At 38.9% G+C, this 24,622-nt stretch overlaps 1 protein-coding gene across 1 annotated transcript in view; it reads right to left on the bottom strand.

The window, feature by feature from the left end:
* Window positions 1–24,622, bottom strand: part of DAAM2 (dishevelled associated activator of morphogenesis 2) — a 223,758-nt gene that overhangs the window by 192,235 nt on the left and 6,901 nt on the right. The window contains exon 2 of the mRNA XM_017806653.1: window positions 11,970–12,137. The gene's annotated coding sequence lies outside the window, so the exon portion shown is untranslated. The remainder of the gene's footprint in view (window positions 1–11,969; window positions 12,138–24,622) is intronic.

Genomic DNA, 24,622 nt, shown 5'->3' with positions numbered 1-24,622 from the left:
AGGAAATCTTAAACTTATTGCAGTGGATATATTTAAAAAAAAAAAAAAAGAAAACAACGAAAAAGAGCAGGGCTTGCTGCATTCTTCACCCATGTCTGGTACAGAGCCAATCATGGTAAGTGGGAAAGAAAATGAAGAAGCACTGGCTCATACTTTGCAACCAGGTAGATCAGTGCCAAGTCAACATAAGAGCAGCATTCCAAGCAATTCCCAAGCTGTGATATTTTAAAAACAATCACTGCAGTATAAAAAGATGCCTTCAGTAGTGTACAATAATTCCTACTCCCTTGGTAGTTACCGTCACTACACAGGTGGCAATACATATTATCATTATAAAAAGGTAGCTGTTTAAATCTTATTATGAAAGACAAGACTCATTTCTGAAGGTGCAGTTATACAAGATGCCTCCACAGCTGAGAAGTTTCTGCCAGTTTGTCATGTGTGTTTATTTACTTGGAGGCAGAAACTGCCCTTTGGAGCTCTGATCCTGACCATCCCTGTGACATTGGTCAATTGACAATGCCTTTGTACCCACAACTCTTTTTGAAGACAACCGGTGATGTGGATGCTCACCAATTCTGGGGGGAAAAAAAAGCCCTACAGGCCAAAGCCAAAATCTGTTTGAGTAGAGGTGTTTTGGTTCACATCATAAATTATATAAACTTTCAACACAAAAACTGAAGCACCAACAGATAAGAAATATTTTTGTAAATGTGGTCTTGTAATTGTAGCAGTATAACACAACTCCCAGACACAGAACTGGGGAGTCCAAGAGACCACCTATATTAACATTTTTTTTGGAAGAGGACAGCATCTGTGTTGAGTCAGAAACAAGCATCCATAAGACACAGAGAAACTAGAAATCAAAGCCATATTAGACTGTGTCCCTTTAATTATAAGTATCTAAGAATATGCATATTACTGAACAAGATAAAGTACTGACCCAAACTGTTACTTTATTTCATAAGTTATGTTTTCTAATAGTTCAAACTCTTGTATTCTTTCTTCAAAGATTACTAGTTTAGTGCTCAAAAACACTGTGGAACACAGACAAGAAACTCTGATATCTTATAATATCAAATTCCTCAGATTTTGGTCTTAAACCTGAATCAAAATTGACACACACCTCTAAATGATCAGCACTGCTTTGTATAGCCTTTGGTATCTTATCCAATTATTAAGCAAGATGGAGTTTGCTTAACTTTTGGGACCTGTGAAGTCTGCAGCCTGTAATTAATTATTGGCCAAACCAGCAGCGAAGCTCCTACCTACAACTCATTAGTTTCCTTGAGTTGACAAAGCCCTTCCAATAGATACTCCTTGGCTCAGCACAATTAGCAAAGCAAGCAGGACAAGGGGATGTTTAGTCATCTCTGACATATTTTACAGCAGAGAACTTCCAATAGCTGACACAGATCAAGCAAGGCAAAAAAAAATCAGAAAATACTAATAAATATAACCACACAGACTTTTGACACATCAGACAAACCAAATAAAGTAGAAGTCTAAAGAAATTCTCCTACTGATTCTAAATGACAGTAAGAAAATAAAAGACCTGTGTAGCCCAGTGGTTCAATGTGGTCAGGTATAATTAGGCCATATTAGGTCCTTGGGACTATGACTATGACACTCCTCTCCCAGTTAAAGAAAGGAGGACAAAAGAAATGAACGGATATAAACATATGGATAGAAGGTACTTAGTAAAAAAACTGTGAACCAAACCAAACTGAGAAAACACCTCCCATAAGCAAGAGAAACAGAATTAGAACAGTTCAGTTGGAAGGCACCCACAATAATCAGCTAGTCCAACTGCCTGATTGCTTTAATGCTCTCTAATGACACAACACAGGTGGGCTGCAAAAGGCAGACTTGTGTTGTCCTCTCTCCCTGCTGCAATCAGCTACACCCAAAAATATCTGCAGGGAAAATGACATCTGACACAGCGATGGTAAAAATGACCCAAACTAAGAAGTGGCAACTCTGAGGCTGTGGGAAAGTCTGCAAACAAATCACTGGGTGTGTCAGATACACAGACGCTAATATAATGCAGTGATTACTACGTCTGTGCTCAGTGAATATGTAAAAGTGAGCTTGGTGTTTCAAGAGCCATGCACAACGACCGATGAACAAACTCCAGCCTGAGTGCATTTGCCTGGGAGCAGTGCAACATTTGCTGTGACTCTGAAGCTTCATGGGACACGCAGATATAACTGAAGCCCAAAGATGATAAACAAACCCAGCATGGCATCTTATTCTACATGGAGACTTTTTAGACTGCTTCTAAGTATCACAGAACTGGGATAACTGCTTCTACAACACCTGTGAGTGAATTTCTCCGTGAGCTTCACTGAGGTTACAGGGCTCATTATTCCCCACCCTGTTAGCGTGACGAGATGCAGTGCATACGATCCACATTAAATAGCAGAATCCAGCCCTGGAAACAAGCCTCCAAAATTCTGGTGAGAAGCTTTAAAATTCCAAAGGCAACAAATACAGGAACCTAGAGAGCTCATGAATTTAGGGTCGCAGAGATGGAACAGGAGACCTAGAAAATAAAGCTTATACATCCATGCAGCCTGGGCCACTCCTTTACAAGCAAGCAAATAGATAGATAGATAGATAGATAGATAGATAGATAGATAGATAGATAGATAGATAGATAGATAACACACTGGAAAGCACAAACCCCAAGTTAATGTCAGGGGTCAGCCATCAGAAGCAAGCTCAAGATTAACAATAGAATAATTCCTAATGGAAGTCAGAGAGTTTCTCCCATTTCCCTGGAGGCGTTGCCCCCCAGTCTGGCACCAAACTGCCCAGCTCCCTCTAACTTCTTTGTGAATTGTTTATTCCTGAAGGAGCTAAAGAATCCCAAGAGACCATGACCAATGAGGGCTCAAAGAAAAAATGACACTTGCCTATCTCTCCCCTTCACTGTGTAACCACTTAGCATTAAGTACCCAGAACTGAACACAGCCTTCCTAGCGTTGTTTCATCATAGCTCAGAGACATGTTTCCTCAGCAGCCTATTTGGATCAAAGACTTAAGGCAACATCTCTGAAAGAAAAGAAAAGGCAAAACACAGAGAGGACTTTTTTGCCACGTGCTTCCATTTTAATTTGCTGCACTCCCACATGTCGCCAGAGCCTGTAGGGTGGTCAGTTGGGTTCTGGGTCATGTGTATTCACGGCAGTATAAGACTACAAGGTCATCACGTCCTGTTCCCTACAATCACAAACAACTGTGTAATAGGCATGTAGTCCAGCAGACTGCACAGCACATTTATTCCAATACTGTCCCATATTAACATGAGCCTTTTCAAGTGACCAGTGGGAAACAATTAGATAAATTTTCCAGTCTGAAGTAAGCCAGCCGTTTTCATTCTTAGTTTAAAGCAGGTGGCAGTGACAAATCAGATATTGCATTTTACAGAGGTATAATATCATCTCCCTGGCCTCTGATTCTAGAAATCATAAGTTAGTCCACTCTGTGGATAAAAATAAATAAAGCTACAGATATTTTTTATATATGTCAAAATGAGAAAAAAAATTTATATGTATGTAATCTGAATTGTATGTTGATATATCTTGCAGAAATTGAGGCCAGTAATTGAAAAACACACACTCAAACTAATGAAGTGGCATTCTTATACTGTTTCTTAATAAAACTACAGTGATACCATATGAAAATGTTAATACATTATGATAGGTCAACTTTAGCTTGTATTTACAGCTAGTACTTTCTTAGATAAGGCTCCCATTTCACAGTAGCTTAGCTATGCTAACAGATGTGTAAATGAGAAAGAGTATGGGCCCCTGGAGATGTCCCAATAGATGTGAATATACTAAACATCACCACTGAAAATAAGCAGGGGATGAGGCAGTGAGGAGTTGCTTGCTAAATTTTGCCTCTGATTAAACATAAAATGTGTCATGAAGGGCATAGCAGGACATTTATAGCTTAACACATCTCCCCCAGCAGGTACATGAAGCTATTCTAGATAAGCCCAGACACAGCTGGAAAACAATTCATGGGTCCCCCAAGGAAAATTTCACCTAGTCAGAAAATGCATCTGTTTTTCTCCCTATAACTTTGTAATGGTGAGTGCCAAAGACTTCATAACATTCACACAGACTGCCTGAATCCTGCTGATGATGAAAGGCTAAGGTCAAGCTTTGTACTTCTGTCATTGGCAACACATTTCAGGACCTCTATAACAGAGCCAGAGAGATTCACTCATTGGGATGCCTGACCCACAGGGCAGTAAAAATATGAAACAAGCAATGAGGGCAAGTTCATATCTCAGTAGGGCACAGTTGGAAGACAGTTCATACTGGCAGGGCCCTCGCATGGTTATTACTCTATCCCTGCATAACAGTGCAGGAGGATGCTGACAGATCAGAGCACAGGCGAGAACAAAACCAACTGTCTCTCTGTGCACTCAGTTAGAAACAGTTTAATTGGTTCCCGCTGTATACACGGCTGCAAAAGTAGCAAAGGACTGAAGTTCCTCATGTTTGGTCAAGATCTTGCTTTCTTTCATCTGTTGTGCAGATGCTGATGGGGGTCGCCTGCCTGGAAGGGGTCAGGATTCTGCCAAAGGGATTTAAGCAAGGTACTCACAGTCCAGGCATCCCAGCCTAATGGTCAGTGAGTCAGTGAGAAAACCAAGACTGTCTGCACTAGTGGATGGCTCCATTCCTGATAACGTTTGTAAGGAAGAATGATATCCTGGCAAACCCTTTCCACACATGTGTGCTGTTTTATCTAACAAATAAACTCATTCGGCTTAGTAGGGTAGTTCTCTTACAATCAGTATCAGCAGTACCTGAGTTCCATATTCTCAGTACAGGCAAAAACCTAAATGAAGGGTGGAGAGTAGGAGCAAGAAGAATCGGGACTTGTAACTATAGGCTCTGAGAAGCAAAAACACAGATATGGGGGAGGAAGTAAGAAAGGGGAGAGGTATCCACTCTGTAGTAGGGTGATACACTTGCTTTCTGGGAGAAATACGATTTTGGTGAATATATGGCTTGTCTACCAGGCAGGAGGCTAAGTGCAACATAATAATAAAGATGTTGTCATATATTTTAGTTTAATTGCTATGGCTTTGTAACACTAATACTTGAGAGGACATAAAGTTACATGGAAAAAAATGGGTCTCTAACGTATCTGCAAGTGTGAGTACTCACATGATAGTACAGACTCTGATAACTTTGCATCTGAGAAAGCTGTGCCTCGGTTTTCCAAAATGCTAAATCCATTAGTATTGGTAAAGTGCCTGGAATTTTCCAAAGGAAAGCTCTGAATGCAAAGAATAAATTGCTAACTCTATGTACCACACATATATGACTTATCCTCACATGTTTATATAGTATATGATATAGTATATAATTTAATTCCTACTGGGTGAATAGGAACAGTCCGTTGACATTGACCCAGCCCTATCAGAAACAATCCGCCTAATGGTCATAAAATACTCACAGCATTTAGAGTTTGATCTTAAACCAGTGGAAAGTACAGAATTTGCTGTATTGTAGGCCGATGATTTATTGATTACATGTTTTTAGAGGGATTGGACTGTTGTAACATACTTGGGGGAAAAAATAGCTTCATGTTAGAGGGAAATCACATTACACCTCTAGAAGAGTCCAGGAAACTTCTGTGCACAGATCAGCAGAAGCAAAGATGTTTGTACAGTTCCACAGTTGTTTCATTCCTTCTTGAAAAGGTTGTTCACTTCAACCTGACAAGGAAAGGAGCAGAATTGGCAGGCTAATGCAGAACAACATGGAATTCCCACGTATTTCTGTCACAGCCTTCTGAAGGTTTGAAAGAAAACAGATGGCAGTCAGTACAGGACCAAGAGCGTGCAAAGAGATTAACGATTTTTCAAGACCAGCATGAAACATTTTAAAATAGCCTAATTTTTTATTTTTAAAGCACAGAGCTTTCCTGGAAAATGGAAGAACCAAAATATTTGTTAGTTATGAAAATATCAGCAATAATCATACTATTGATAAGTAAGCCTGTTAAAAATGTTTAGATTTAGAGAAATGTTTAAATGCAAAAGAAAATACAAAACATTTCCAAAAAATAACTGGAGGGGGTTAGCAAATTAAATCTTTTCCACAAAAAAAATTGTCACTGCTTGTAATCCACTTTTCAACCACTGGACAAGGAGAGATGCTGATCCTTTTTTTTAATATCCAAAAGACAGAGACAACACTAAAAATAAAGGTGTAGTTTCTTCACAGGTATTCTTGATACTTAACTCCAAAATGTGAATAAGTTTCCAGAGGTTTGTGATGCCACTGGTCAGGTTCTTCAACCCACATTTTACATATATGACTGTTTCTACCCTGCAGAATAGCTGAAACATTAGAGGATCTTCACAATGTTTTCTTTCTCAAAGACCACAGGAATATAAAAGTGACTAAAAAGAGTCAGAAGTCCATCTAAACCGTTACCCTAACTTCAAGTAATGGTCAGCTGCAGATGGTTAGAGAAAGGAGATAAAAATACCATATATAGTCTAATCCTACCCCTCCTCAATCTTTTTAGTTATTTAGGACTTGGAGATGGGAGTACAGCCAGATTATCATGTTTAATAGCTACCAGCAGACCTGTCCTCCAAGATTTTTCATTTCTTCCCACAGTTTTGTCTTAGGAGAAGAGAATATTGACATGTGACATGAAACTCCTGAAATGTATTCTTGCATGACTTCTTCACAATAAATCCAACCTGGATTGTGCTCCTTGGCAGAAATGTTCCTTCTCCTTTGTGTGTGTGTGTGTGTGTTTGTATATTTAGTTTATGAAAATGTCCCAAGACCACATCTTCAGATCAGATCTTAAGAACTTAAATTGGCCTGACCACATTATTTAAAGATGAACAGGGGAGTGTGAAAGTTTCCATCTCTTAAGGCTTCAGAGCTCAGTAATTCAATTCTTTAAACAGTTAAAAACATTGCCCCTCCAAGCAGCAAACAAAATGCAAAGCCCCCCAAATCAGGCCAGTTCACTGCCTTGAATAATAAAAGCTATATCAGTAAAAATGAGTCCTTGTTTATGCCTCCTTTAAAAAAGAAATATACCAAGGCGACAGAATAGAGTTGTTGGGTCTCACAAATCAGCTTTGTCCCCAATTCAAAGAAGAGCTGGGCTGGCACACAGATTGCCTGGATTTAAGTCATCTTGGGACAAAGTGAAGAGAAAAATACTCTTCAGCAAAAGCAAATATGAACTTAAAAGCTCATGAGCAGAAATACCAACTTCAGTGATTATTACTGGGAAGTCAGCAAGCACTTGTTATTCAGGGAAGAAGCCCATTTCTCTCTTGCTGCCAAAGTTTTTCTCAGTTACTCAAGGTTACCTCTAATTCCATTTTCACGCAGTCTAAACACATCCTTCTGATTTCCTGGTCCCACTACTTGAATTCCAGTAAACCTTCTGATCTCCTCCTTTTCTACCTTCTTTCTGCCTTAGGTCTTTAATTTGTAACTCCAGAGAAACCTTATAACTTTTATAAGCCTGCCATACTCTCAGAATAACTTTTTTACTAAATCCAAAACCCCCAAGCTTTTCCTGGTCAGATTTGTTACTCCATGTTGTCCCAAGTCTAGAAAACTACTATTAGAAGACATTAGCTGACACCATAGAGATCACCAGAGAGACCAAAATCTCAAGTGTTGAAATACCATGTGGAAACTGAAAATATAAATCTAATAAGGAGCACAAACTTTGGGCAGCAAACAAAGCAGATGCAAAGCCTCAGGGAGGGAAAAGCCTGTTTAAGCATTATCAAGTACACATTTAACACACAGCACTAAGACAGCTTGAGGTTATACTACCAATAGCACTGCTCAGGTTGTGATGTGTTCATGGGCATGTGGCTACGTAGTTCTCAGCAAATCAAAGCTGGGTACATTCTGGACATGTCAAGAAAAACAGAACATGAGTACAGGACTGACATACCAGAGGTCATGGGAGCTTCTGGCAACATGGGACTCATTCCTCTGTGACTTCTACTGCTGTAAAACATCAGCAGCTCTACTGACCTTCAGAGAGCTACACTGCTGTAAAAAGTATGTGAGAAGAATCAAATGCACTGTGTAGATTTGCTCAAGTCCCTCAGCCAGCATTTCAAAAACAGCTTATAATTTTGGCTGTCTCAACTTTTGAGTGTCTTGGTGTCTTGAAAGACACTAAAAATAAAGAGCCAAAATTACAGGTTACTTTGCACAATTTGGGCCTCAGTTTCTCTGGACCAAATTCTGGTGTTACTTCGACTTATTTATAATTGAAGCATGAAATAAGTTTCTTGAACAATACAGAGGTACAGAAAACTTTGACTAGTACAGATGAGAGAAGACTTGCACTCTCTGTGTCTCACTCAGGTCACTTACTATCAGTATGAAGACGCTGGGCTAAATCCTCAGCTGGGACATATTTGTGATAGCTACACTGGAGCCTCCATGCCTATAGTCAGTGGCTGAGAATCCAGCCCAATAAATCCCATTTAACTAATTTACATAGCATCATGACATTTAATACCTACACAGAGCTTGGAAGATAACAAATCCTCTGCCTGATAATGACTCAGAGTTGTGACAAACAGAAGTAACTTCACTGTTAGGTGGAATTGCAGAAATATGAGAAATTAATCAGACCAACTGCATGTTAATATATATATATATATATTGAAAACTAGCAGTTTTCTGCACATGCCTCAGTTTAAAGGAGTGTGATATTAGGGAGAATAACTGGTAAACGGAAAAGCCACACAAGACACCACTGTCAATAACCAACAAAACAAAAAGCATGGGAAAATACATGTAAACTCTTTCATCCAATGAAAATCAGAGAGGTCAGCTTTCTTTTAATTTAGGAACATGCTGTGCTTGCCTGGGGGCTGCAGGGGCAGGGAAGGGAAAGAGGGTCAGTTCTCCATAGGACTGACCCAGGTTTGAAAATTCACAGCAATTAAAGTGCTGAAAGCCAAACCTCCCACACATCCTTCCCCTAAGTGTCAGGAAATAGTGTCCCCTGATTGCTCAATCTCTAAGTCAGATGGCTGGCCTGGAGGGACTGGATGGGTTTCTGGGATTCCATTGGACCCTGGGGGAATTTTATGTCAACTAAAGCAGATGGAGCAAAACCAAACTATGTGGGAGATGCCTTCAAGATGCTGTTCAGCTCTTGCTGAGCTTCCCTGCCAATGAAGTACAGTCAGTGCACACCATGTCTGGATGGACTTTGCAAGAAAACTTTCTGTGACTGATTTCAAGATGAACAGAATTACACATATGGAGCACAACTAAAATAAACAGCAGCGATAGCAGCAGACAAGTGATACAGTGTTGTAAAGCCACTAGGATATCCAGGGAATTTGCTTACTCAGCTCTGTGAAACCATGAGACTACACTTCATAACACATAATATAGACTTTTAAAACCTCAGGGTTGCACTGTGACTGTCATAAGCTCCAACACTGAAAAGCTGTCTGCCTTGTCCATATTGTGTTTGTTTCTCTTGCTTCCAGGGTCAGTGTCCACCAGTAGTAGAACCAGCAATTTCCCAACTGGTATAACCTCGTCCAAACTCTGATGAGAGGTCCTGAGAGAAAACCCATGCATTCTCATTAGAACTAAATTTATCTCCTGCCAGATCAATATCTCCTTCTCCATTTCTCCTCCCATCCTTCCACTCAGTGTGCAACTTTCCTGTTGAAACACAACAGCCCACGAAGAATTTCCAGACTTGCAAACCCCTGCAGGTACTGTTGCTTACAAGTGGGATGCTGAGCTGGAGGACAGAGAGAAGACTAATGAAACAGAAGAGAAGCAGTCAGATTAGAATACCCCAAATATGGAATTATCTCCTCCTTAGCTCCTTTTCTCATCCTCTCAGCTTTCAGCAGTTCTCTATATATTCATCTTGTATTGCCCAATGCACTTCAGACAGACTAACTGCTGAACCAGATAAAAAGTGTCTGTGGGTCCCAGACACTTGTCTTGGCTGTGACAGCTCTCAAGTTTTTATTGGGGCATATAGGTTTCTAAGAAGTTACTACATCCCTTAAGGATTTTTCTTTAGTTTTACATCTCCAGTCAATATTGTTAAGAAAATAAAGCAGCTTCTTGAAAAGGAGATGTTAGGCTACTGGAAACAAAACCTGACGAGAAATAAATTGCGGAGAGGAAAAGAATTCTAATATGTCACCGTAAAGCAGCTCAGATCCCAATACAATATCTTCCAAATCTGGAGACTTCACTTACAAATTATATCTCTGCAGGATGTGCATTTGAGACTGCATTACACCACGCAGTCAGTATAGTTGTTTTTCCTCCTGGTCATGCTTGGCATGGCATGGCATGGCATCTTTTGCTGGGGATTAGACCTTGAACATCTGCCTCCATTACATTAGCCAGCACAGTAGTTACATCACCCTGTAGTTACTTTCAGCACAGCTAACTAAACTTGCTCAATTTAATTTTGCAGTGGAGATCCCTGTAAAACTCCCTCCTCCCAGTCTGCACTTTTCCTCCTTTACTTCCTTCTCCCTGCCCCAACAACCCAACAACCACTCTGCCACCCTCAAAAGGAAAAGTATTCACAGACTTACTCCATTACCAGAACAGCTCAATGCAGGGAACCTTGACTTGCAGCCTTTCTTGTGACAGCTTGTTGGCTGGAGCCAATTGCTAACAGCATGGTGCATTGTACTATGCAATTCACATGGCTCCTGCTCCTCAGCCCAGCTTTGTGTTTATGCTCAAGGGCATCATCTCTCCTTCCAGCAATTGCACAGGCCAACAACGCTCCTGCTGGCAAAGAGCTTTCTACAGTTACAAGTGCTTGCTGTCAGCTTCACACAGGAGGCATCAAACTGTTCCACACACTTGGGGAAGCAAGCTGTTTCTGTCATGGGTCTCATTACAGAGGATGCCAATGAAGATGACAGCTGTGGAGGCAGCTGTCCCCAGAACTGCTCCCATCTCTGCTTGAGGAATGAAGAAGGCACATCCAGGTGTGAGGTGAGGGAGGTAAGGTTAATTAAAAGAATGCAGCACAGAATTTTAATTGGAAATAAATACAGCTGTATGCCCCACTGAAAACAACACCTACTTAAAGATTAGGTTTGGGAATCTCTGGACTGTTCAAGTTTAAAAAAAATTACTAAGAATTTTACTTGGGACTTGGACTATGTGTCTGTATCAGCACCTCTGCAAGTTTTACACAGGGAAATTCTCCTAGTAGTAGCTGACTTATTCATGTATTACCTTTTTACAGCTAGGTCTTGGATGTGAGAGATACCTCTCCTCTGTGGAAGCAGTGGTTTCTTTGGAAAGCCCTTAGTATCAAGTGAGTACAGGCTCAAGGTGCTACATTTGTCAGATTTAGTCAAGTGAATCCTCATACCTGCGTTAGGATATGCTATTTTCAGTAGCCTGGCACACAGAGTGGGATAGGACTTCATTGTCGGGGCCAGGATATTGCCCATCATCTTCAAAAGAAAAGATGAACTGCTTGCTGCACAGTATGGCAGGGTATTAAGAGTTAAAAAAGAAATCCCACATTGTGGAGTTGCCTAAGGAAGTTGGGTTTTGACTAAGGCTTATTTGGGATTTTGCTTTCCTGCTACCAGAACATGAACTAGCTGATTTTCAGTTAATTTCATAGTCTTCCAAAGATATGACCTTCCCCTCCTTTCTCTCCTTAGACCTTTCTCATCCCATCACCTCCATCCACAGGCAGAAGAGTGCAAATGCCTGCACTGTCAGCCCCTGCATACCTTTGGGAGATGCAATCAAGCTAAACCTGAATCTGTATGCTGCCAAGCTGGCTTCAGGATATTTCAGAGAAGGGGAAAAAAAAAAGAAAATAAAAAAAAGCCATACTTGCAGGGATTTGTTCTTGCAAACAAGCAAAAACTTGATAAGATTTTCTGCAGCAGCTGCACTTACACTGTAGTACCCGTGTCTCTGCGTGGATCCTCTCTGTTCTGCAGTCCCGTAATCCACATAGAAATGCTTGTGCTGCTCCTCTCTCTGGCACTGCTGCTGTAGTGAGACTGGAACTGCTGAACACTTTCAGACCATCCTTTCTCTCCAAATCCTCTGACGTCAGACAGCCTGTAAGAGATATTTATGGAACGAACAATCTAAGAGTTTCTCTAGGTAGAGTTCAGACTGCAGTTTGGGGGGAATCTGTAATTTTTACACTCTTGGATAGAAAACCCCTCCCAGGGGGGTCAGGGAGGAAACAGTTGGGAACCACAGATGTGGTTGTATAAGTCTCTGGCAAAAGACAATCCCTGTACTTTTCTGTGCATGATATATTATATCCACACCCAGGATGTAACTATCTGTCATGTAAGTCCCCATTTGGAAAGTGGTTTTCCAGTCTCTCAGCTGTGCCTAAAGAGGGTTTGAATCAAGCCTGACATAGAGGTCTCTTACAGACACACTCCTAGCCCACAGCCCCCTGCTGTGTCCAGACTTTGACTGGATTTAACTAAAACAGGAGTGAAACAGCATCTTGTCCACATCCTGTTTCATTTTGCACTAACCCCTTCCAGCTGGAATATTTTCCCAGGCATGTGGGCCATCTTCCCTCCTAACTTTAAAATACCTTCTAGAAGTGTCTCACCTCAGATGAATACCAGCTCAGAAAATTAACTTGATCTTTGATCTCCATTATGTACTGCCTATTTGCATATATCTTTCTATAGTTTCTTTGCTATGGTACAGTATGACACCTTTCACTTGCTGTGAAAGCCACTTAAGTGTTATGTAGAAGAGATGCTAAAGCAAAAACTGAAACAGTATTAGCATTAACATTAATCAGTACTTGAAGAGTAAAATGCTCTCATGGTATAATCCTGCTGAGGCAAGTGATGATAAATTTAGACTGATAAGGCTTCTTTGTTTTGTATTTAGAAGCTGAGCTTGGCTGTAAGCCTGTAAGTATCAGTAGTCCCATCTAAGAGATGAGGAAACTGAGGTCTGAAGGTGAAGTGATATATGGTGAAAGTCCTTGAATGAGCCTTGTGTGATTATAGGCACACCTTTTTAAGAAGTTTAAAATTATTCAACATTTTCTGGAGGAGTGTACAAATGTGCTGCTATTATAAGCAACTGTGTTTTTGCTTTTTTTTTTTTTATACCCCATCATTTCCATTTGAAAGCAGTTATAAGAAGTATATGTCTCGGTACCACTTTTGGAGATGCAATTGCTATTTCAAAACGTGCCAAGGTTCTTTTCTGTGCAACATACTAGCAGCAAAAAATTTCCATCTGGGGCTGTGTGGATTAGTTTTTTCATATACATATGCTTTCTCTTTTCTGCTCTACCATCATCACCTTTGGGCATGAGAGAGGGCTTTTTGAAATCAATAAAAATCATCTGATCAACTTCAAAAGGTTTAAAATCTAATTTGCTCTAACTTTCTAATGGCAGCTAGCCATACACTGTCATATCATCGCTATCACCAAAAACCTTGAGATACATTCCAGAAGAAAATGGCGTCTCTTTGAAGAGATTTCAACATTTATATTTAAAAAGATGGGTCTAACAACCTGGCAGATGGAGAAACAAGAAAATTATCTCAGTTCCAAAGCAGCATTCAGTCAAGTAAAGGAAGCAAAATGTTTTCATATATAATGAAATATAATAAAAAGAACCCAGTTTTGACAGTACAGTCCAAGCACTGAAGAAGTGGTGGTGGTAGTGTTCCCTCTGGCTATCAGTAGCCACTTGTCTACTTAAGATCAGCAAGGATCATTCAGAACACGCGTCCCCACTCTGCTACGCTGCATACTGATCTTATTAAAGATCAGCTCTGGAGTTACATTGCTACCTGTTGGCAGTTTGTCCTATCCACAGGCAACTCTGAAGGGCAGAGTGATTCAGTGCTTCTCTGTAGGATACCAGAACTGTTCCTTATGGGTAGTTCCACATCCCACCAGCTTTCATTGACTCAGCTCCTTTAAAGCACAGTAAAGGCTCCCGGTGTTTGCTAAATATTAAGATAGCTATCCATGAGTCCTACTTCCTCTATTTAGTTTATAGGATTATATTACATCTTCTCCCTAGTGAGTGGAAAAGGAGGAACATGGAAATCCTGACTTTCACAGAGAAGTAAAGCATGAATAACCACAGCCTGTCTTACAGTATGACCCAAGTACAAATGTGATTTCTTTATTTCAAAAGACTTCACAGCAAGATTGAAATGTCAAGAGACTAAAATGCTCTCTTTACTCACACATGATATGGACACTGACAGTAAAATTTGCTACTAACCTGTGTCCCATAGCTCATTTTATTTCTGTCCTGGAAGGATATGCCCCTTAGCATGTAGTTGGCAGGGTAGAAATATCCATGCTACAACATTCCAGCTACTGCAGACTAAGACAGTATCTCTGTGAACCTGTTGCATTTCTGTAGGGAAATGAAAGGTAGAATAGCCAGTTGTGTGGTTGTATATTCATAACCTTTGCACTGAATCCCATAGGAGTCACTTCCACAGGATGCCACAGGAGTCCTTTCTAGAACACAACACCACGATATGAAGAGCTCGAACATACCATCTGTGGGCAATCTGTACTCCTGTTTCCTATACAGGAGAACCCTCTCTATTACACTGGGAGTGTGCATGAAAGACCAAAATTTTAAACAGAATTTATTTAAAACAGTACTTTTCCCAAAAGATACTAGTGGCAGGCACTTTCTGGAGGGCGAGAATCAACCCTGGGCACACGACCAACACAAGCATAGGCATTACTCAGCCTTAAAACACAGAGTTAAAACAGAGAATCGAGTGAGACCCTCTGCATCCCTCATAAATGACTGAAAAAACAAGACAGCATGTGTTCCTCAGATCCAAGCCAGTCTCAATACATGTTCACATGAGCAACTATAGCAGTCCAGTTATCACTCCCTTAGTGCTACATAACAAAATAATAAACCAAAGGAAATGAAACCGTATTAAAATACTATTCTTGCTGCCATAGTGGAACAGACCATTCAGCTCGCTAGTCTAGTACACTGCCTCAAGCAGTGGCTAGATACCTGATGATTCAGAGCATGAAGAATGGAAAACACACTACATCCAGCCAGTTGTGGGCTGGAATATTACATAAGAACCAAGGGGAAAAGAGGGAAGGAAAATTCTTTCTTGAACCCCATACTTGATCAGTTTACACCCTGAAGCATGAGGTTATTTCAGATGCTGATTTTTTTTTTCCCATTGCTCTGGTATTGCTATGCATGTTATTTCTGCATATATTTCAGTTTGGGAACCTGCCAGAGTTTTTTCCAATCTACTGAAGTCAGGAAAAGCAAAGTTATGGCATATCTTCAAAGAATAGCACACACCAAAGCATGCAGAGAGCATCTGTGTGCATCTTTGTCCTCAGATGCACACAGCCTTGGCCCTAGTTTTTAAATCCACCCAGTGATTTTCCTTTCATTTTGCATGATGGAATTCTATTCTTTATGTAATCTTGGCCCCTGAATTTAAATCTCCATTGCACTGACCAGAGTGAAACCACTTACAGATCTCGTAGATGTTTTCATTTCCACGGCCTGAAGCAGCACACAGCTTGCCAGGTGCTAGTAAACTGTTCAAGTGATAGGAAGGGAAGCTGGTGATTTGTTGCAAAAAAAAATGTGCCAGCAAGAAGGATTGTTCTAAGACACTGCCAAAGCTGTCTTTGTCCCATGCAGGGGATCACACTCTAATCAGGAAAAGAGGAAGAAAGCACTTTCTGGAGCTGTACCACAGTGTACCAAGATGTGTCTTTAGCTACACAGGATCATGCAGATTACAGTAAGTGTCTGAGTAGCATAATCAATACATAACACTGGATAAATCTGTATTTATGGCTAGGCAATGAAGTGACTGCATTTTAGACTCCGTTTCTTCCAGTATCAAAGCCAACACAAAGTAAGACTCAGGGGAAAATAAAGCTCACACAACAGAAGGGAAGTTTCAAATTAAAAGTAGTGCAGTATTAAGTAGAGTAAGACTTACAAAACCATCAACTCTGCAGTACATTGTGACTGAACTCAGAGCCTGAGAGACAGATTGGACTTCTCAAACTAAATTAGCAACTTAGACAGACAGTATTCATACATGAGAGTAGACAGAAGGCAACATGGGCTGAGAACACCCTGCCTCCACTGCTGGCAAAAGAGGAGGTAGGAAAGAGTGAGCTCTGTCCCACACAGGGAGTTGTGGCTAGGCTCTGACTCCTTTGCAGCTGTCAACTAGACCAAAGAGAATTTGGTAGGCAGGACTATTTGGACAGTTGTAAACTAAAATTGTTCTGCAGATATATAATGTCAGAATTAAACAACATTTTGTAATATATCACAAGCTATTCCCAGCACTAACTAAGGTTAATTTCATTTTCCACCAAAAACTACATGGTGAATTCAGGTTAACCAGGGTCCTTTGAGAGCTTTGTGGGACAACAGTTTCTTGGCTTCTTTCACATAAATACTGTATTGACAACTGTTAAAGCAGAGATGCTTCAAAGAAGCCAAAGAAAAATGTATGCACACAGTAGACAATCATGCAGACAGAAATGCCAGCAACAATATACCACATTAGCAACAATCCTAAGGTGTTAAAATACATCAGGGGAACCTGAGTTGGAAGGAGAGTTAAATTCTGTGGACTGTATCAAATTTAAATGTCTTGACTGGTATTTTTTTTTCTTTTCTTTCCTAGACATTCTTTTTTCTTGCAAAGGATTTATTTTTAAAAGACTCCAGGAAGCCAAGAGAGCCTATTAGACTGGCAATTATCCTGAGTCACTTCCTATAATGGTTTAAAACAACCTCTCAGAAAATCTCTTTTGTGGGCACAAATGCAAAAGTATATCAGTGGCCGACAGATTTGAACCTATAAACCTGAAAGAGTAATAATCTACAGCTAACTACATTACATTTTAACAACACTGAAAGAATATCAATCTTGGAAAATCAAATTTTGGAAGATGACAGATAGCAAACATATTATGATATGGACATGTTTAGACACTACCCACGTAAAACAGCTGTGGCAGAACATGAGATGCAACCCGGCTACCTGCATTTCAGTTCAAGACATTAACCAGGGTCCTTTGAGAGCTTTGTGGGACAACAGTTTCTTGGCTTCTTTCACATAAATACTGTATTGACAAAACAACTCTCCTTGCAGCTCTTGCCACAGCTGATGTGAACACAATGTGTGGGACGAAGCAAGTATCTATAAAATGTAAGCACACAGTCAGAGCTGGTGCTGCAATTTTGGTGCTTCTACACTTTTAGGTGCTTTGGTTTACCAATGCTTATGCTCTTTACTGTTGTTCTTTCTGTATTATTTGCTAATTAAAGAAAAAAAAACCCTCACCAACAGTTCCAAAACTTTTGCCCATGTAATTCCTACTGCATTTTTGAGATATCAACATAATCCTTGAAGTTTCCTGAATACTGGAGTTTTACTCAACTACTGTCGTGTCATGACACTGCTCTTCTTTAGTGAAGCTGCCATTTCAAGAAGTAATGCAGCTTAACTATGACATATACAAGTGTTATTTCAGGTAGGAAACATAAGAAAGTTCTTGAGCTATGCTTCTGAAGCATGACACAGTATTATGGACTTAGGCAGAAATACTTGGTGTAGGTATTCTTGAAAGATATACAAATTGTAGAGACTGCTAGGCTTGAGCCCCAAATTTTATTACCAGGTCAGCCAAAAGTGACCCTGTGTGCCACCTCACCTGCAGAAGAAGAAATTAAGACAGTCTGCCTAAAGCATAAGAATGCAGGATCTTGACTCATAACATCATTTCCTAATCTTTTATAATATAAGAAATTAATTAGGCAAAGAGAACAAAATTAAACCACAATATTTAGGTATTCTTTCTCCTTTGTCATTATTAAATACTGCAATTAAGAAATAATTTTCATGTAACACATAACTGATGAAAATTAGCAGTGAACCAGTTCAGATAAAATTTGTTAACCAGTTTGACAAGAAAAGGCTATGTACTTTTGATTTGTCATTTTCTTTGATCATTTCAAGTACAGACAGAAAGGTGATAGGCTTAAATAAATACTTTTGTAGCTTTTTGTTAATTTCATAAAATTTATGTCATAAAAATTGCTACTATAAGATTCTTGTCCTGATTAGGCACAGGAATTATTAAAATCTAGAAGTTTTGTTCCTTTGCTTCTTCCTAATTAATTTGGCAGATCCAGGGAGGTATAACAATTTAATGACATTTGATGAAATTTGTCAAGACGTGAAAATGTATGTAAAACACATAAATATGGTTTAGTCTCTTTGACAGAATTCTTAATTTCTCTGGGCCCATTTCTTCTTCTGCAAAACAGAAATTCTGAAATAAAATGATTGACATGGACGCTGTGAGGTCAATCTCATTCCTCCTTGTAAAGATCTGTGAGCTCCTCAGACTGGAAAAACTGAAGAACAACAAATTTATTCAGTGCTTGCATCTCTGATGCACAAGTGTGGATGAGATGTTGAACAATAATTCTACATGAAGATACACCTTTCTTTATCCTTCTTGGAGTACTTGATTTGACAGGGTTTCAGATAATTCGTTTCACACGGACAACAACCAAGCAATTATTTCTGATGATTGTGCTTGTATTCCTGAATACTTTGAAAACAGAAAAATTCTTTTGAGTAACAGAAAAAAATGGCAAATGCTTTTCTGTGTGCATGTCATGTCATGTTAAATTAACATAAGTTACATGAAATTAGCTTAGAAAAAAGAGAAAATCATTGGCATGGATGTAATTACGCAAATCTTTGTACACATTTCTGATTTGAGATGCCAAATGTATTGTTTCTTAGGACAGGAAAGAAGCATGCTCAATGCAAGTGTCAGAAAGGCCAAAACAGTCAAATAGATGCACCAAAAAAATGTTGGTTTCCAGAGACTACATTTCCTTAAATAGTTGTCAAACACAGAAGTGGAGAAGGCAGTAATAGTGAATCCCATTTATCTCCCTTACTACAGTTTCCAAAAATTCAGAAGTCCTTATTCTTCCCATGAGGAGAAAGGTCTGCCAGGTTGTGAACAGCATAGTCAAGCACTCTACACTTCTTCGCACATTCCACAGTAGCTGTTACAAAGTTCTTCCTGCAGGACTTCTATAGAGTGACAATGAAACTCTGGTACAAGGCCACTGAATATGGAAAATTTCTGGATCTACTGGTGCAAACTGACATGCAGATAGACCAGCTGAAACTCTGCAGCACAGATACCCTATCTTCTCAAAGAAAGCTGACAGAGAACATTTAGTCTTACTTCTGAAAAACAAGTCACTATTTTTCTATTTTCAGGAGTATTTTTATGTCAACACAGAGTTTTATGGATAAGAACTTTGCTTTCATAGTTGAAGGAGCACTGTCTGGATTGAGACTGCTTTTAAAAGAAAGTTATCTGATGCTACCAGATGTTATTAACAATAAAAAAGCAAATGTTTCATCATTAAACATTAATAGTTTAGCATTGGCAACAGAATTGTATAGATAGACATGTCTTTTTACTGAAGATTTAAGATGTTAAAATGGAAGGATACCAGAGAGCATAAGCAGTACCACCAGCAATCAGGGCCAGGCTTGAATTAAGGATGAATATAAATAAAGCTGTAAGGATACCACATTCATCATTAAGAACACTGAGGTGAGAGGCATCATTGGCTAATGTCAGGGACTCCAAAGTAAAAGTTGGAGTTGGGAGAAAGAAAAAGTTAGGAATAGAAACAGTTCAGCTGGTGGGTAAAAAGGACCCTGGCTGAGCAGGCATAAAAACAATTCAGGAAGAAGGCCTGGGACACAACTATGAAGCAAATATAAAAAAGTACCCTCTGGGTTCCCTTATATAAGGTATTGGTGCAGTACTTCACAGATGAAGTTCATGTGGCAGCCTTCACTTGAGAGTGAATTATAAAGCCTTCACTCTCAAGGAGATTGGTTAAGGCCATCTATGGAACTGGTTGTACCTTACTTAGGCATAAGCAAGGCTTAGTAGTAATAAATTTGCAAACTGATAAATTTTCTAGAGGACTTCTTTTGGTGTGATTTGCTCTGTATTTTGCTCATTTTTTTCTGAAAACACAAGTTACTCATAAGAGAAATGCTCGAAGCACCTGAATACTCAAGTCTCTAGTTGACAGAAAATCATGCAATATCACATTTTATATAAGAATTATAAAATTATAATAATAGTATGTTGTTCGGAGGAAAAGACATTTTCTAAAGCCTTAAACATATGTTTAGATAGAAATTATACCAACTTAAGTAGTTTGAAAAATAAATTGAGGGCTGGAAGGTAGGGGCAGGTCCATGAACCTGCAGGAAGAGACTGGGTTGTGTGGGGACTGCTGAACAGTGAAACACAGGTAAGAAATTACCAACTAAGTACTGGCATCAATGCCTGGCTTACTTGAAAAACTGAATGAAGATACTTTTACTTCCTGCCCATCTCTGAAACGTGATGAAAACTGCTCTGCATTATAGTTGTAATACAGAGGCACAGTAGCTGTCTGAAGTCTTTCCAGAAGCGCAGGACCACTGGAATGCAGTAATGTTTGGAAGCAGCAGAGGGGATCATAAGCGAGTGGCTTCCTTCACATAGAATCAAGCCCTCTGAGGATAATTAATTTATCTGAGAGCCTAGTCATAAGCCTCAGAAACTAGGGAATGTAAAAGGAATCCAAATGGAGGAGAATGATTAGGAATTGGTGAATGAAGTATTTTGTGAAACTTTGTGCTGGCAGAAGAGCACAAAGCAGCTAATTGGGGCAAAGATATGTTTTTGGCAACAAATATCTAAACCAGCTTCTTTTCTTCACACTAGTGTTACAAGTCAGATTGTGTTAATATCTGTAAATCTCTTTGAGATCTTACAATGGAAATTACTATTCAAGTTTTATAAAAATATTATATAAAGGAAAAGTTACAGTGCCAGAATATATACAATGAATCTTTGAGTAATCATTATTCTTCCATGTTTCAAGAATTGTTTGACAAGTTTTTAAATTATTTCTCTGGGAACTGGTCTGACTGAAATGTGTTTATCTTTTGCCTTTTGTTAGCTCATGTTTGCATTTACTGTCCATTAATAATAGATGAACACAACAGCCTAAGGTACTTGATTCTTTTATGAACTGATTATTCCACATTTCAGCTGTACATAACATCAACAGCATAGGGAAAAGTGGAATGTGGCAAGAAGCCCAGGAAAAGGCAAGTCGAGTTGGATTGGGAATTAGCTGGAAGGATAATAGTCCTGCAAGCCAATATTCATTAAGTAATTTTATGTGCGGTAGAAGAAAATCATGATACACACTTGGCACCTGGAGACTTTAAAATGCAAAGAAAAATATTTCAATAACTGTACAAATTGGTTAACAATTGTGATACTAAACAATTATTTCTGTGGTCCCTTGATCCAACATGATTCAGTTTTCATCAGTGCTATTCTGAAGCCTCAATACGTAATCTAAAGAATTGCTTATCAGACAGTCTAGCTGCTTTCTGAGATGTTATACAATCCTTCCTACCATTTTCCCTTTTTCAGCCAACATTTGGCCTACATCCAAACAATGTTCACTTTAACAATGTGGGATTAAGCTTCTGGAGGTGCTTGGGCATATCCTGGGGCCTAGGCAAGGCCTATGAGAGCATGCAAATACATCAAAACTGTAAAAAAAGAATTTCAAATGTTTAATAACTAATAATAAAAGCAGATAAAAACCAGTGGACTTAAACTGCGCTTCTGGACTAAATTAATGTCTGTTCTTAAACTATTAAATGTGATCCAAAATAACACTACCACCTTCCAAGGTAAGATGCTTCATTCCTTTTGTAGCTAGTGGTTTGCACCAAACTGCATGTTTTACTTATGCAACTCTTCTGATAAATCATTCAATGGACAAATAATATAATTATAAATTAATAACAGAATAATATAAGTAATATAAGATCCATTGAAAAGCAAATGTTATATTACTAGTAACAACTTCGTTTAACTAGCCATGTAACTCACCTAGATGGACAGCTTCCTCTCAAGGGAAGCTATTGGAATATCCCATTTGGCAAAGATCAGTCCTACTCTATATATATGAACATCTGTTCATCAGTGAAAAAGATACTATTTATATGAATGTAGGAAGTAGACAGAGATTTGGGTTTGTTTGTTTTGTATTTCAACTAGCTTTTCTCATTCATGCATCTCAGTGGATCGGTCCTGTAACATGTGTAAGGGAGTCCTTACACATCTTACTAGACTTATACAATGGAAAAAGTGTTTTTTTCTTAGCTCACAAAATCATAGCTTCTTCAATGACAGTAACTGTTAACAATCTTTACCTGTTGTTTTGAAAGTGAGTATCTGTGTGGTATTCATTTGCAGGAAAAAAATATGTTCTGAAAAAAATTTCAAAAATGAATATATGTAATGCCTTAAATTCGCTATTCATGGAGGCAATCTGATATACATATTGACCTATGTTTTCAGATATAATATCTAGTACTTCATGTTTATTAGCTTATGAAAAATCTGACTGGAGTGTGTACAAATCACTGCCTCCTCCTGCGGGTCACAAACTAATGCGAACTTGAGAAAAATAGCTCCTGATTTTGTCAACAGATCCCCAGTAAAAAGTATACTATTAGATTAATAATGACTTCATATGAAAAAATGCTGCTGGCATATATTTTTCTGTCAAATTACCTTCAAGGTCTTTGCAAGCTCACTTTCTGAAATAAGGATCCACACTATGTAGCGTGTTGTTGAATTTATAACTCACCATCTTGGTTATAAATATGTGAAGGATTAAAATTGTTGACAGTGCTTACAATAAGACTCCAATTGAGAGAAGAAATAATGGAGATAAAGTGCAGTGCAGTTATTAAGTTAGGAAAGAGGGATTATTCTACTTTCACCTTTGGCTAATTTACTTTACCTCTGTGCTCCTCAGTCATACATGAAAAACAGATAAAATGCAGATTGTTGCTTGTGCCTGTAATCTTAGAGTCCTAGACTCAGCTTTAATTTGAAGAAGATTTAATTCCAAATGCAAGAGAATTGAAACTCGCTAGTTCATTACATGATTTGGTATTCTTAAGTGAAAGAAGCGTAGAAAGTCTAAATAGTGACTAAATACACAATCCATGGCCAAGATAGAGGTAGAAGATCAACACCAGGCAAATGAACATTTTGTATTTTAATATAGTGACTCAGACAGGAAGTCTGCATCTTCACATTGGCAAGTAACTGATGTCTGTAGTCCCTCGATACCAACCCCTACCCAGTTATAAGATTTCTCAACTGCTGATGCACAACATCAGCATGTGACAAAATCACGCGGCCTTAAATGCATCTGGCATTTGAGATTTAGAATCAGAATGGTTTGGGTTGGAAGGGACCTTAAAGATTCTCTAGTTCCAATTCCCCTGCCATGGGCAGGGACACACTCCACTAGACCAAGGCTGAATTTGCAGTAGTAGTTGAATGAATAATAGTAGTTGGCTTATTCTAAACTAAAAACTGGATATTACAAAAACCCAACAAAACTAAACCTCATTTTTCCTTCATCTCTTGAAAACATGTAGTCTTGTAAAAAAAAAAAAAAAAAAGAAAGGATTTTTAATATCATTGAAATGTCCTTAAATGAGGGCTATTATATTTGATTTCAAACTGTTCAAGAGTACTTCTAAATTTCTTAATTCACAGAGTAGTATGGGGGAAAATGGTATTGTCCTGTTTGTCCCTCATTTACAACAATATGCAAACACATGGAAAACTCTAGTGGGAAGGTTGGTCTTGGTATTTTAAGGCATTTAGTACCCTGATACTGAAGAAACAATTTTCTCTGGCTTCACTGGAGGCTCTGCTTGCACAATTGGACACATTGCTTAATTACTCCATGTCTTAATTTTCTCCTCTAAGAAAAAGGCAGGTACCAACTCTAGAGCTAAACATGTTCATGTCTGGCACACCTGGTTGGAGCCATTATTGTGTTGGCTGGCTGTATTACTACATCCAAATTGAAGCACTTGTGAGTTTGTGCAAGTACTTACGAACGATCTTTATGACAGTTTCCTGAGATCAGTGTACCTGGGCAGTATAATTCCCATTAGTTTTAGGTATGCCATCCTATGCTATGCTACTTAAATTATGATGCAAGCCTTTGCTTCCTTACAGAAGGCCTTCTCTTCTTGTACAACTCAATCACCTTGTAGGTACAAAGTTTCTCATCTGTTCACCTACTCAACTACTGGTCACCCCATCCTAATCTATCTTCTAATGAGATCAACTAATCTGCTTCTGTATTTTTCTTAATTACTAACTCTTCCGTGTTTCCTCATTTTCTTCACACTAGCTCCATACTTCCATCTTTTCCATTCAAATAAATAAGCTAAACAAAAAGCCCTCAAAGGGTCTGCTACCTTTGTTTCCCTTTACCTCTGAAGTAATACTTCATTCTCCTTCCTCATTTTCATTTTTACATTACCTAAGCCATGAAGTTTATTTTTACTGGCTGGAGTTCTCTTTTATACTCATATTCTAGAGCCTCCTTCACTATC

The sequence above is a fragment of the Lepidothrix coronata genome, unplaced genomic scaffold, assembly GCF_001604755.1.
Source record: "Lepidothrix coronata isolate B3197 unplaced genomic scaffold, Lepidothrix_coronata-1.0 Scaffold16, whole genome shotgun sequence".
In the NCBI taxonomy this organism is placed as follows: domain Eukaryota; kingdom Metazoa; phylum Chordata; class Aves; order Passeriformes; family Pipridae; genus Lepidothrix; species Lepidothrix coronata.
This window is presented reverse-complemented; position numbering and strand designations above follow the sequence as displayed.